This window comes from Bombina bombina, chromosome 5 (assembly GCF_027579735.1).
Source record: "Bombina bombina isolate aBomBom1 chromosome 5, aBomBom1.pri, whole genome shotgun sequence".
NCBI lineage: Eukaryota > Metazoa > Chordata > Amphibia > Anura > Bombinatoridae > Bombina > Bombina bombina.
In genome coordinates, this window is record NC_069503.1 from 985,204,087 (window position 1) to 985,216,652 (window position 12,566).

Below are 12,566 nucleotides of genomic sequence, written 5' to 3' on the forward strand. Positions count from 1 at the left end.
CAAAACTAATAATCCACACTTCAAATAAGGGTTCTGCTATCATGATTGTGAACTAGTAATTAAGTTGAATCAGTGCTAAACCACAAGAGCAATGGGTAGGCTTTCCCAGTTTCAGATGCACATGTTTAAATAGTTTGTGCTATAGCCGAATACTAGTTTCTGATTGGTTAACAAGGCTTCTTTTGTTCTGGGGTGACTGGGAAATCTGAACAGAACATAATACAATTTGTGTTTAGTGGTCCTTTAAATTTTAGTAAATACACAAGACTTACTTGCAACAGCTGACCAGTGCCATTTCCTTGGCCGATGACCTGTGGGAGTTAGAGCTTCATGCATGGTTTCAAAACTAGGTTTTAAACTTAGTTTCTAAGGCTACTTTGCAGTCTCCCACTGTGCACTCAAGCAAATCAGATTTTAGAGGGTTGCTTGTTAAAGTTACAGGAAAGTCAACATAAGAACTAATCAAGACAGAACAGTTTTAGACTAATGTTTAGTTTTCTTCTATTAAAAATGCCCTTACAAAAATAATCAGAGGAAGTCTGTTGAAGGTAGCTTTGAGTGCCCAGAACCAACAGCAAATATTGCATATTATCGACCTGTGAAGATGGTGCTAGGCATAATGGAATCACTAATCCAAATTACATGCAAAGTATTGTAACCTTCCAGATTGTGCCTCAAATATTCAAATGGGGAGCTTTCAATAAATCTTTAAATGACTAAATTTGTTAGATATTTACAATATAGTGATGGTAAACATTGCAACGTTATTCTGCCCACATCTCATACTTTAGCTGAGCAATGACAATCCGCACAATTGCCTGAAGGCGGATTTGTCATTGCGCAGCTAATAAAATTATTAGATGTGGATGGAGAATCAGCATGTTTACCATTACTATGTTAAATATGACAAATTAAGTAATTTAAAATGTCATGAATTAAAGTTCCCTTGTTTTGAAAATTATTTATATACTGTACAGCATAATTTGAAAGTTTATGCACTTTTAGTAAAGAAAATGTTAGAACAAGGTGGTAGACAGCAATTTTGCCTCTTCAAGGGGTTTGAGTAAGCACTGCTTAAAGTGATGTTAAGCCAAAGTGTATAACAAACGCTATAATTTACCATCACTAAAAAAAAAAAAAAAAAGTTTCTCAGTCGTGTAAAAAAAAAAAAAAAAAAAAAAAAAAAGCGTACACTCACCCTGTTAAGAATATCACCTGCGATAGCCCACAGCACAGCGCTTTCTTCAAGGTGGTGACCACCTCTAGACCAATAGCCGTGCGTGTCAGATCCTAGCACAGCTAAAGGTGGAAACCTCACTGGAAAAATGCTGTGCCGTGGGCAGCAGGAGGCGCTGTGTTAGTGATCTACTTTCACTTGCAGATAAGTTGAGTAACGCTGTTCTTTTACAAAAAGATTAGAGAAACTCATTTTTATTTAGTTAAATCAGTTTGTAATACACTTGGACTTAGCACAACTTAGTGTCCATTTTTAGGAGTAATGACATTTAGCAACTTATCACAAGTTGCAAAGGGACAACAATCTTGTGTAAAGGGACAGTATAAATCAGTTTGTTTAACTGCATATTAAAGACACTAAAGAATATGCAGATACTCCCCTGCGTATGAAAAGGCCCAGGCTTGGTTAGGAGCCCGAAAATCAGCAAAATTATGCTTTTTTACAAATACACCCCCAGATAGGCTATATAAATGGCTCTACGGAATGTTTATGCTAAGATAGTGTACAGTGTCCCTTTAATAATAAGACAATGCAATATAGCATTTACCAAAACTGAAAAAGTAAACTTAGACAAAAATAGCAAAATGACTTAAAAAAAAAAAAAAAAGTTACTTTGCTGATTTAATTCTATAACTGTCCCTTTTTTTTTTTAAAAACTTTTATTTATACCACATGAGGGAGAAGTAGGCATAAAGAAATAGAAAAACAATAACAGCATTGAAATGCAGTACATACAAAGAAAGTAAGTACATCACAACCCATGCAGGGCTTAGACCCCGGCATCATATAAAGAAGTTCCTTTAAGTGTGACTCAATAGTCCTGCATCAGGGCGTCTTAGAAGTCAAAGTGCATGCCTCTTCTCCTCACCTTTTTCCTCTTTTCCTTTAAATATTTTCAATAAACAACAACAATAAACAAGAGAAAGAAAACAAAAGAATAAAAGAAAAAAAAAAAAAAAAAAAATTATAACAATCAAAGAAATAAATAAGAAAATAAAGGGAGAGGGGGGGGGGGGGGAGTGCCACCAGAGACTGTGGCATCCCTTACTTACCCGGAGCTCCCCTGGACCGCCAGCCGTATCTTGGTGTACTGAGGTAATAGGTGTGAGGGGCAGATTATGTTGGAATGTACCTGTCTATTGTGCGGCTATGTTAGAAAAACACCACTTTCCCCTAAGGTTTTCCTTCAAGATGAAATCACTGCTTCTAAACGGATATAGGACACGCTCCCTGACAGCATCTGGTAGGTGTAGTAGATATGGTTCCCATTTCTTTATATACTTAGCTATCCTTTGTTCAACGTTCCCCCTAACATCCGCTTGTTCTATGAGCATCTGGGTGTGTATCTTGGTAAGTAGCTTTTGGAAGGGTGGAGAAAGATTATCTGCCCAGTGTTGTAGGATCATTTGCTTTGCAGTCAAGATAGATACAGAGACAAAAAGTATCATAGGGGCTGGCAGCGTGTTCTGGAAGCAGAAACAGAACTCTTTGTGCCGAAAGGGGCCTCGAGTTCTGGTGACTTTAGAAAGCCAGTAGGTTAATTTACCCCAGAACCACTGTAGCTTAGGGCAATCCCAGAATAGGTGAATCCAATCAGGATTCGCATGGTTACACTTAACACATATATCTTGTGCTCCTGGGATCCATTTGGCCCTGAGAGCTGGAGTAATGTAAGCTTGTTGCAAAATTTTGGTATGTGTCTCTCTTAGGTTTGCTGATAAGGTAATAGATCTAACTTCTGTTAAACTGTTTAGGAGCCCTTCACCATCAATTTGTATGTTTCTACATCTGGACCATTTTGATGCTAGTTTTTGGGTGGTAAGGGTGTCAAAGTGTCTTAGTATTAGGTTATATGTGTTTGCCAACCTGTAGGAACCCTGTTTAGCCAGTGAGCATAGTGCAGTCAGGTTATTGTTTTCTGTGTGTAGGAGACCATCAGTTTTTAATTGTGTGACATAGTGCCTACACTGTAAGTATGCAAATCTATGTGTGTTTGGGAGAGAGTATGTGTTTTTTAAATCTTGAAAGGAGTGGATCGTAAGAGTTAGGGGGTTAAATAGTTGCCCGATTTTGGTAAGACCCTTTTCCCGCCACATCCGAAACACTTCAGTAGTGTATCCAGGCAAGAAGGAGAGATTGCCCTGGATTGGGAGGAATTTGCTAGCAGTAAATTGTATACCCCATAACTTGCCCAGCTTGGCCCATACTCTCAATGGGTCTCTAAATAAAATATGTTGTTGGATTTTTAAGGGTAAAGAGTTAGGCCTGGCGTGCGGCAGGAAGGCTAGGTGCATTGGGTATATTATGCTAGACTCTAAGGTAGGGGTCGTAAATTGTCCGTTCCCTGTCAGCCAGTCCAGTACTATTTTAGTGAGGGTCGCCCAGTTATACCAGGCAATGTTTGGAAGGCGTAATCCTCCCTTCTCATACGGCATGGCCAAAGTCATTCTATTTATTCTTTGTTTCTTACCTTGCCAGACGAATTGACCCAATGCAGATTGAAGTGTTTTAGTGTCTTTATGAGTTAGCAACAAGGGTAGCATTTGTAAGGGGTAGAGTATCTTGGGTAGAGCTATCATTTTAAAAAGATGTATTCTGCCAGTCAATGACAGTGGAAGTCCGCTCCATCCCTGTAGTGAGTCTCTAACAGTCTGAATCATCTTACCTATGTTTAGGGGATATAGTTTGGAGGGGTCAACATGTACTTGTATGCCCAGGTATTTAAACGTACCCTCTGTCACTTTGAATCCACTGTTTAGTAGTATGTTATGTGTAGTGTTTTTAAGACAAGTTAACTCTGATTTATCCCTATTAATTTTATAACCGGAGAATGATCCGAAGCCGTCAATTTCAATAAGTTTGGGTATATTGACCTCTGGGTTGCCTATAAACAAGAGGAGATCGTCAGCATAAAGCGAAAGATGTTGTTTAATTCCGTTAATCTCTAGTCCCTCACTGTGCTGTCGAATGTAGCAAGCCAAGGGTTCTATGGCCAAGTCGAAGAGGAGGGGCGACAGGGGGCATCCCTGTCGGGTTCCCCTCTGTAGGGCAAAGGAAGGAGATAGTCCACCATTGATAATCAGTGAGGCTTTGGGGGCTGAGTATAGCTTTTGGATAAGGGTAAAGAAGGCGCCCGTGACACCAAACTGTGTCATGGAGGAGTATAAATGGTCCCACTCAATTCTATCAAAAGCCTTTTCGGCGTCTAACGCCAAAAGGCAAGCATCAGGCAAGGTAGAGTCTGTGTCTGAGTGGGTACCATACCAGTAATGGGCAGACACCGCCAATGTCTTTCTAAGATTTACTACAGAGGAGCGTCCGGTAATGAATCCCGTTTGGTCTGGATGCACCAACGAGGGTAGGACAGTAGCCAGTCTGTTAGCTAGTATGGTCGTCAGTAATTTATAGTCGCTGTTAAGCAACGAGATGGGTCTGTAGGAAGGGGTGAGTGTGGGGTCCCTGTCTGGCTTAGGGATAATACAAATATTAGCTTCAGTAAAGCGACAGTTGGGGCGAGTGTCATGCAGTAAGTATTCTGTGTATAGGGATGCTAATATGGGGCTAACCTCCTTTTCTAGAATCTTATAGTACTCTGCTGGCAGCCCATCAGGGCCTGCCGCTTTGGGTAGTTTGAGTCGTTTAATCCCCCTAGAAATTTCCTGTTGGGATATTGGGGCATTTAAATTTTCTCTCTGTTCATCTGTGAGGGAAGGGACTACAAGGTCTCTCCAGAACGCAGTTTTTCTTCCTAAATCTATGTTTTGTTGGGAATATAAAGTTTGATAGTATTTGACAAATTCAGTCAGTATCTCTTCAGTCTGTGTTGTCAGTCCCGATGCCGTCCGAATAGCAGTAATGAATGACTTAGGGTTGTGGGCTTTGACTAAGTTGGCTAGCAATTTGCCCGCTTTGTTACCATGTCTGTAGAAGTGTCCTTGTCTGTAGACAGTGTGTCTATGGTCTTGTAGCTCTAGAAAGGTGTCTCTGGTTCTCTTTAGATCATAATATGTTTGTCTCGTTATATGGGAAGGTTTAGAAAGATAGTGGTTATATGCTTCTGTTAGTCGCGTCAAGAGGTCACTGTCCGTCTGTCTGGAAAGTTTATTAGTATGCGCCACAAAGGCAGTAATATGGCCCCTCAGAACTGCCTTAGAGGTATGCCATAAGAGATCTAGGTTATCTAAATGTTGGTTATTATCTGAGAGATAGTGCGTCCATGCCTGTGTAAGACACTGACGAAAGCCTATATTATTATACAGGTGGGAGGGGAATCTCCATGATTTACTTGATTGGTTATGCTTTACCGGTTGCAATTTTATATGTATTGGGGCATGATCTGATATCGTGACTTGACTTATTGTGGGGGAATGAATTTGGGGTGACAAAGCAGCCGAGGTCAGGAAGAAATCAATGCGTGATAAGGTACCATGTGACTTAGAAATGCAGGTATAGTCTCTCTGGTCTGGATTGTGTATTCTCCATACGTCTGTCAGGCCTAGTGTTTCCTTGAATGTGTGCATTAGTCGGGTCTCCCTTTTATATCTGGATATGTCCTTATTGGTTGTAGCCCCTAGGGAAGGGTCCCTAAATCTATCCAGTGGGAGTGTTTGTGCTAAGTTAAAATCTCCTCCAATTATTAGAAGTGAGGTGTTGTAAGTAGCTAGTTTCGCTAGTAAGCTGGTCCAGAATGTAGGGCTATATGCATTAGGGCCATAGACATTACACAGGATATAGGTAGTAGTTTGAATACGCATTGTTGTAATTAGGTATCTGCCTCCACTGTCAACCTCCGTATCTGTAAAGGAGATCGGTAGCCCCTTCCTAACCAGGACCGCCACTCCTCTTTTTCTACCCTCTGTTGGTGTGTAGAGAATTTGACCCACCCATCTAGATTTAAGTTTCTCATGTTCATTGGCAGACAGTCTAGTTTCCTGAATCAGTGCTATGTCAGACCTAAGTGTGTTGAGGTGTTGAAGTATCATGCTCCTCTTCGCTGGGGAAGTTATCCCTCCCACATTCCAAGAGGTAACCTTATAATTTATTGCCATGATGGAGTACTGATAATATGGGGCATGCTAGCCACCAATTGGGGGCTCCATAGAGTTGTCTATGGTGGATGATTGTATGTGTATGAGGTGGGTGTGGGTAAAACTCACTGTGGATGTTGGACCTTGTAACTGCCAGCGGCTGACGAATCCGTAGGTACCCCGGGTTTAATCTAAGAGAGAAGGGAGTAACAGACATTAGCAATATTTCACAAGACATACATGATGGCAATTTATCAGTACAGTACAAGCCATAGCTCCCGTGTCCCACAGGTTGGGCCGTGGTACAGGAAGTATTAGAGCCGAAAAACGAGAACATTCTTACTCTTTGGTCAGCTTTATCCCCTCCGCATATGGCATATGAGGTCCAGCCGTTATAAGCAGTACAAGGAGAGGGGGAGGCATTTATGGGGGGAGTATCTCTCTTAGGTATCTGAGCATTATCCTGAGGGGTCAGATATAGTGTGATGGACTTAGGGGGGCGTTTAGACACGAAATTTTCATTCCCTTCAACTAGCAGCAAGGCAGGTAGATTTATAAACAGATTTGGCATTATGCGTGTCAAATGTCGCCCAATAGGGAGAAGGTTATGTAGGGCCATATATGTATTATTTTCCGTTATAGGCATGTAGTCCATAGGGGACCACATACCCGCAAGGATATTAAAAGTTGGGGGCATAAGAGGTGGCCGTATCGTAGGCAAAACAGAACATAAGGGTAACATAATGACATGGTATAGTAGCATAGTGTAAGCAGATACGGCAAGTAGTGCAGTAGTAGCAGAAAACCAGAAACAAAATCTGACACTGTGTGTGCCAGATGCCGCCCAATGATGATAGGCTATGCAGGGCCATATATGCATTGTATCGTGCTATAGGCATGTAGTCCAAAAGGGACCATGCACTTGTGAGGATAGCAAAGTCTGGGAGCATAGGGGGCGACTGTATTGTAGGCAATACAAAACATAAGGTGAACATAATAATGTGACATAACAGTATAATATAAACAGCTGTAGAAAGTAGTGCAGTAACAGTAATAAACCATATTAACTTTAGAGGTATAAATTTTTCAGTCCATTCCATTCCCCAGTTGTATGGGGGAGCGGTGGAGGGCATAACTTCTTGTAAAATAGATGCTAGAATATGGCTCCGGGTACGAGTGCACCTCCATGGTGCTCTTTCTGTTCTGGAGATTATCCAGGAGTCTCTCCTTCCATGGGAGAGCATTTGTAGTATGAGATTGTCCATAGTAAGATAAAAAAGGGTTAGGAGATAGTTGTGCTTGGTCAGCGGACAGCACCCTGTTCCTCTGCATCCAGATATACCTGCAGTTCTTTAGGGGTGCGAAAGAACCTAGGTCCGGTCGGCGTCTGCAGCCTCAACTTGGCAGGGTATAACAAGGAGGCCTGTCTTCCCTCCTTAGAGAGGCGGGAGCAGAGAGGGGCGAAGTCCTTGCGTAATTTGGTTACCTCTGTGGAAAAGTCCTGAAAGATCAAGAGTTTTTTGCCTTCAAACATTAGGTCTCCCTTGTGGGCACGGTAAGCTCGCAGGAGTGCAAGCTTTTCCTGGTAGTTGAGGCACTTGAAGATTGTTTGGCGAGGTTTGGAGTTGGAAGTTTCCAGGCCATTGTCTGGGCCTATTCGGTGCGCTCTTTCTATATCAAAGGGAAGGTGGTCTGGATTTATCCTGAGTATTTTAGGTAGAGTCATTACTGTAAATTCTAGGAGATCTTTACCTTTCACAGATTCAGGTAATCCCACTATTCTGAGGTTATTTCTCCGACTGCGGTTTTCCAAGTCCTCCACTTTTTCTTGTAGAGCTTGGTTTTGGCGTAAGAGTTGTCGCACAGATGTGGTGGTAGATTCTTGTCGGTCCTCCACATCAGAAATACGCTGCTCTGCCTGCGTAAGTCTCGTAGAAAATTGACGGACCTCGCTGGTGAGTGTGTCCACACCCGCCTGGAGAGACTCCATTTTTGGCAAGAAAAAGGATTTGAGCTCTTGCAGTAAACCCGTGGGATCCATGATAGGGGTATCTGAGGCCCTAGGAGGGGTCAAGGGGTCTGCATGTATTTCAACGGTGGCCTCTCTTTTGTCTAGCTGCTTGTTTCTGGAGGACATTTTCCCAGCCAGTGAATTGGGGACGGAGGGGAAGTACTGATCCAACTTCATGCAAAGCACTATAATAATGCTGTTTAATAACAAGGAAAGTCAGATGTAATGTTGTTCAGTGACCTCCAGATGGTGCTGTAAGACTATAGTTGTACAGCAATCAGCTATTTTGCAGTCAGGCAGTGTTTTTTATCCAAATGCTAAGGCCTCTCTTTATTATGTTGCACGATATGGGGGCCACAGAAACTTTCCAAGTGTAGCAAGTCTCCCAGGTATGAATGTATAGTAGTTAGGTTGTGGTATTAACAGTCCAGCATGTGATAGGGGTGCTCCCCACAGACGTGTAGATCCAACAGATCAAAGAAAAAACTATGAGCCTGAATTTAAGAGGTAAACAGCAAATGTCCCAGAGAGAGTCTCAATGCCTGTCCGCTGTATGTTATATGCAGTAATATCCCTTATGATAATGAGCAGAGTCTTACCGGCCCTTTACTGTGTGCTACGTCCGGATCGGTGCGTGGGTTTTTGAGGGCACAAGCTATCCCTCTGTTGACACCAGCCTCAAATGCGGCACTCCCTATGGCTCCTTCAGAGCCCGGTAACGGCGGTGGTGTGAGAGGGGATTCTTTCAAGATGGCGCCCGCAGTGTCGCTCACCGGCCCCTTGTTGTCGGCTGCGTCCGGGTTTGTGTGCAGGTCTCGGGGGCTCAGTTTATCCCTCTGCTGGCTCCGACTTCAGAGGCGGTCTTCCTTTCGGCTCCTTCAGAGTCCGGTGGCAACCGCGCTGCACAGGGGACCCTGCAAGATGGCGCCTGCAGCTAGAAGGCTTTGCGCAGCGCTTTTCAAGCTGTCCTTCCTTGGGCAAGGGCGATTTCAGGCCCTTCACGGTAGTCGGTCGGCTGGGGGGTAACTACCCAGCAAGACTTAATCGTGGGAAAACGGCTGGCAGCAATTAGAATAAGTTTAAATGTATTTAGGTTACGGAGCTCTGCTTCCCTGCTGCCAGCCGTTAGTGCCGCCCACCGGAAGTCGGTCATAACTGTCCCTTTTACTGGTATAACGAGCTAGCATAAATGCCACTCAGTAAGTGAAATTATCTCCAGTCATTTCAGAAAGAGAGAGTTCTTAGAATCATCGTTGTGGCACAAGACCAGGCAGTGTTTGGGAAACTGTACAATTTAAATGTAGATAAAATTTCTCACCTGTATTCAAGTCTCTGCAGCACATAATAGCCTAGAAAGAAAATTAAATAAAATGGTTAGCTACCATGCCACGACTATACAAAAAAATAAAAAATTGCTCACACAAACATTAAAAGCTTGTTATAAATATTGCATTAGTGCAAATAAAAAAAAAAAAAAAAAAAAAAGGGGATGGGAAGAGCCCAAAATAGGTTTTGTAGCTCAGAGACATATTTGTTGTCCTCAGGTTTCAGAACAGGTCTGTGTAGTCTCATCACTGCTACCAAGCTACTGTCCTTTACTTTAAAAGTAATCATAGCCATTGACACTGCATACGTCTAAGGACACCTATGTTTAGATTTTCAATAAAGGATGCCATTAGTACAAAACTTACAAACATTTAAGTTACAATGTCTATAAAACTATTAGTTAGCTTTGCCTTGACTATACATGTAATACTGCTTTTTTAAAAAAAAAAAAAAAAAAATCCACAGCGTCATGAAAGTAAAAAAATAAAATTGCATGTTTGATTAAAGGGACATGAAACCCAATTTTTTTTCTCTCATGATTAGGAAGAGAATGTAATTTTAAACAACTTTCTAATTTACTTCTAGGATCTAATTTGCTTTATTCTCTTTATATCCTTTGCTGAAAATCATATCTAGATAGGCTCAGCAGCTACTGATTGGTGATTGCACATAGATGCCTCGTGTGATTGGCTCACCCATCAATCATGATTCATTCAGTGAGTGGTATATCTTCAATGACTTAAAGGGACATTATACACTCATTTTTTCTTTGCATAAATATTTTGTAGATGATTTATATAGCCCATAAAGTTTTATTTTAAAAATAAATGTATAGTTTTGCTTATTTTTAAATAAAATTGCTCTGATTTTCAGACTCCTAACCAAGCCCCAAAGTTTTATGTGAATACTGTCAGCTACCTTGTCCAGCTTGCTGCTGTTTGTGTAAAGGGTCTTTTCATATGCAAAAGAAGGGGGGGGAGGGTCTTATTTGCCACTCGCAGTGGGCTTTCCAGCTACCTTTTCAACAGAGCCAAACTGACAGCTTCTAAGTAAGTTTTTAAACCATTTTATACTGGATTTTTATATCAGTATCTGTGCATCGTATTCTTTATAGTAGTGTCTATTACATGAAGTTATATGAAAATGAGTGTATACTGTCCCTTTAATGATTCAGCAAACACTTACCAGGCCAGTGTGACATGGTACTGAGAAGGGATCTCAGCTGTGCATCTGTTAAGAAAAAAGCTTGTTACTACATACATGGTCACATTACACAGTGTGCCTGTGCCATGACCAAACTGGCAGTCTCAGAACAAACCACTCAGTCACATTGATCAGACTGGGGCGGTATACAGATCATCACTGGCCAAGGTGCATCAGAAGCAGACTAGGAAACTCAGATCATACTTTATATAAAAATTGTGTCAAGTCTAGTAAGCTTAGTGTGGGTTTTTTGCTACACATACTATAGAGTATTCAAGGGGACCAAGCTACCATACAAAAGGCCCCTGATTAAACTAGGTTTCCTTCACTAAAATAAGTGTCAACTTCATAATGTAAAGCTAATTACCACCCATTTTACATCCAAAATGTGTGCATTGCCTCAAATCAAACTGCTTTGTTGCATAGAGTGCCAACTCTGAATTTTCAGGACCAGTTAGGGGTTTCCTTATGAAAAAGGAGAGCTTGAATGGCTGACTAGTAAGACTTTGAGCAGGCCCTAGTACATCTGATACACTGTCCCTTCATCACAATGCAGCTGCATGGGAACCCACCGTCAGGTCTAGATTTCTAACATCTACAACAGTTTCTTACCTGTAGTTAAATTTGCAGAATCTGACACCTGAAAAAGATAAGTGAAGTGTTAATGCAAGCTATGGCGGTCAGTTGCACAATGTCCCAGTAAACATGTTGGTACATAGAAGTGTATCCTGAAAGGTGTAGACAGATAATGTAGATTTGAATATGTACAATGCCTTAACACTGAGCAAATGCCCCATCAGACAGTTCAGCTGGAACAAGTCATCCTTCCTTTCCCACTGACTGCAACAGTGGGTTCACCTTTACAGGCTCTGTTGCAGTTCAATGGGTTGGACATGTGAAAGTTTCATCATTAGGGCACAGGGACAGGATAGATGCAAAGGAAAGTAGGCCATACCTCGTTTATTAAGGCCTTCTCCACAAGGCAGGTGGTCCCACTTAAGCATCTAGAGAGAAAAAGAAAAAAAAAACCACCATCATTTATGCAAGGACTTACCTGATAAATTAATTTTTCATATTGGCAAGAGTTCATGAGCTAGTGACGTATGGGATATACAATCCTACCAGGAGGGGCAAAGTTTCCCAAACCTCAAAATGCCTATAAATACACCCTTCATCACACCCACAATTCAGTTTAACTAATAGCCAAGTAGTGGGGTGATAAAATAAGGAGTAAAGAAAAAAGAAAAAAGGGAACTGGAAATATAATTGTGCTTTTATACAAAAATCATAACCACCAGAAACAGGGTGGGTCTCAATTTATGTAAGAATTTACCTAATAAATTAATTTTTCATATTAGCAAGAGTCCATGAGCTAGTGACGTATGGGAGAAATACCCAAGATGCAGAAGCCCACAGAAGAGTCACTAGAAAGGGGATAAAATAAAGCCATTTTCTGCTGAAAAAAAAATATAAAAATATATGTAAAGCGGTTTCAAAGACTGCTTCAGAAGAAGCAAATACATCAAAATGGTAAAATTTTGTAATGTACTCAAAGAAGTTGCTGCTTTGCAAATCTGATTAACTGAACCTCCATTCTTAAAAGCCCAAGAAGTGGAGACTTATCTAGTAGAATGAGCCGAGATCCTCTTAGGTGGGGACTGTCCTGCCTCCAAATAAGCTTTATGAATCAAAAGCTTCAACCAAGATGCCAAAGAAATGGCAGAAACTTTTTGCCCTTTCCTAGAACCAGAGAAAACAGACT

The 12,566-nt window shown here is 41.4% G+C and overlaps 3 non-coding genes across 3 annotated transcripts; all 3 read right to left on the reverse strand.

Annotated features, from left to right (window-relative positions):
* Positions 1-9,466: 9,466 nt before the first annotated feature.
* LOC128661908 (small nucleolar RNA SNORD26) lies at positions 9,467-9,534 on the reverse strand. Its single transcript, XR_008402678.1, has one exon. It is a non-coding gene; the product is annotated as a small nucleolar RNA SNORD26 (small nucleolar RNA).
* A 1,368-nt stretch (positions 9,535-10,902) lies between these two features.
* LOC128661915 (small nucleolar RNA SNORD31) lies at positions 10,903-10,971 on the reverse strand. Its single transcript, XR_008402685.1, has one exon. It is a non-coding gene; the product is annotated as a small nucleolar RNA SNORD31 (small nucleolar RNA).
* Positions 10,972-11,595: 624 nt separating this feature from the next.
* On the reverse strand, positions 11,596-11,720 carry LOC128661921 (small nucleolar RNA SNORD22). Its single transcript, XR_008402690.1, has one exon. It is a non-coding gene; the product is annotated as a small nucleolar RNA SNORD22 (small nucleolar RNA).
* Between the last annotated feature and the right edge of the window lie 846 nt (positions 11,721-12,566).